This window comes from Microplitis mediator, chromosome 11, assembly GCF_029852145.1.
Source record: "Microplitis mediator isolate UGA2020A chromosome 11, iyMicMedi2.1, whole genome shotgun sequence".
Taxonomy (NCBI): domain Eukaryota; kingdom Metazoa; phylum Arthropoda; class Insecta; order Hymenoptera; family Braconidae; genus Microplitis; species Microplitis mediator.
Window position 1 is genome coordinate 2,882,141 of NC_079979.1, and position 2,658 is coordinate 2,884,798.

The following is a 2,658-nucleotide window of genomic DNA, read 5'->3' on the forward strand; positions in this document are numbered from 1 at the left end:
CCATGAAAAATTTTAATGATTATTTTTTTGAGACCCGGGTCAGAAGTAAATCTTGATTTACCAGGTTGAAAACTTGGAGCCATTTTGGTTCAACAAGTCAAAAGTAAGGTGAATGACTATCTTACTGGAAGTAAATATGAATAAATTCACACAACGATCAAAAAATGCAAGTAAGTTGTAATTAAGATGAAAAAAATTTAATTTAAGTCGAAAATGTCAAGACCTTATCGAAAAATCATCGGCAAAACGATAACTTCAAACGGGAATAAGGTGAAGCGAGCCTGAATCAAGTTTTATTTTTGACCCCGGGGGATAATGAGCTCTATATTATTAAACATTGTTTCCGGATTGTTAATACAATTAATTTGAACTTTATTAACGATTTTCTAATCGAAAAAACTATTCTTACTGATTATATTCAATGACTCGAATTCTCGGAGATTAATAGGAAACGTGACTTTTTTCTAGCCCGCAAATCCCAATGCATTCAAAGGTATTGTCGAGTTTCAAGATGAGGACATTTCTTATGTTGTAACCCATAAAAATCACTCACTTATAATATTAATTTTTATTACCTAATTTCTTTATCTTTTTAAATAAAATACTTCTATGTAGACACATTCGTTTTGAATATACTACTAATTCTTGACGATTGCGAAGGAAAAAATCTACTAGTCAACGAAACCTGAAATACCAATAGAATCTTACAAGTTTTTGATTTCGCGGCTAGAAGCTTCAAAGACTTAAATAATCCTAACATTAAATTGCATATATCTGGAGTTGTTAAAATGAAGGTAAAAATCTGGTCAGCAAAATTTCCAAAAATTTCTCGCTGTTTTCGAGCTCAAGGAGCTCGTTTTCCACCATTTCTTTCGCCAAAGATTTCTCTCGAACTAATTAACTGAGTGAGATTGTGGATGCGGTAATCAATGCGTTTTATTGAATTCCAGAGCTAATGAGATTTTAAAATCGATCAAGACGTTTTTGAAAAATTCCATGAAAACCAAAAAAACAAATTTTTTTTTTTATTTCTTTGATATCTTAATCTATTCGATCGATCGATCTAAAATTATCAGGAAAGTTGACGGCCAACCAACTTTTTCGATTACCTTAAGAACAATCTCAATCGGTGAATTCATTAAAAAAATATGGAAAGTTCACATCCATACACACTAGGGTGGCGCAAAAAAACCGACTATTTTTTTTTTCGATCTCGGATGAAAATTTGTTGGTTTACGATGGTTTGAGAAGCTTCTCCAAAAATCAGCTCGATAAAAAATTTTCAAGAAGTCGTTCACGAATTTTGAAAATATCAAAAATAATCGAAATTTGGATTTTTATTTCTAAATTTTTTTCTTTCTCGTGGCAGCAATAGTTTATATTTGTGAAATCATGACTACGCTGAGAATTTCAGCCCAAAATTTAAATATTTAAACCTCGCTCAAGAATTGTGAATATCAACTGATAATATGTAACTGATAGTTTGAATTAGTTTTTATATTTTTTTATAACTAAATTATTGTCATTTCACTTAAATATAACTTTTGCATAACCAAAAATATACAGGACAGTCTTCAACAATAAAATTTGGTAAGTTTTGAATAAGCGAAAAATGCGAAGCATCGTAAATTTAACTGAAATTTTTTTCCCGTGTAATTGAATATTTTCAGTATGTATTATAGATACTACAATTGAGTAAGTTACAAAAACATTTTATAAATTAAAAACATAACATTTTAAGATTAATTATAAATATCTGAATCAATTATTCATTTAAATAATTATGTTTCTAGTTAACAGCTGTCTCTATTAATTCTAAATTTATTTAAGTATTTAAACTCGGGACTGAAGTGAATGCGGATTGAAAAAAAATCTGCATCACTGGGAAATCACTCCGCCCACAAAAAAATCCCTATTTACTCCGACTGTGGAGTGATTTTTTGTAAACTTCGGAACTCTGAGTGACGGAGTGGATTCGGGGTGGAATAAAATCCGTATTCACTCCGGATTCACTCTCAATTTTTAACAGAGTGGCCACATCTATTATTACTAAATAATTACAATAAATTTTCTTTATTTTGGAAATAAAAATTATTTAAACAATCACTGGTCGTAATTAAATATTTTTACGAAAAATAATTAATTTCAAGCCATAAGTCTACCCAAAGGGTGATAGGCTGAAATATAGATAGTCTTACCCAGTAACTCTTACTTGCGTATGGTAATACAAATTTTATGGGAATCCGGGGAGTTGATGACTTCACAGGGGCGTCTTCGAGAACTTACCAGCGTGGTTAAATTGAAAATGAGCATAAAAAATATAAAAGCAGTAGGCAACGCAAGCAGATTACATAAAAAAAAAAGGGAAGAAAATATTCTGAAAAATAATGGGCAATTCATTTTACGTATGCTATATCAATTTCTTGGTTCACCTCTCTACCATTTTCTGCACTCACCTCTTTATCATTATCTTTTCCTTTTTATTATATTTTTTTGTGGTCTGTGCGTTCTAAGAACAGTAAGACGCAAAGACGAATACCATTAGCTAGTATTCTGTCTGTTATAGAATAAGGGAGCGATCGTCTTTTATCCGTTAAAACCGTTAACTCAGAAAGACATCAAGGGGAATAAGAATTAGCTGAGCGTCCCGAATCGATT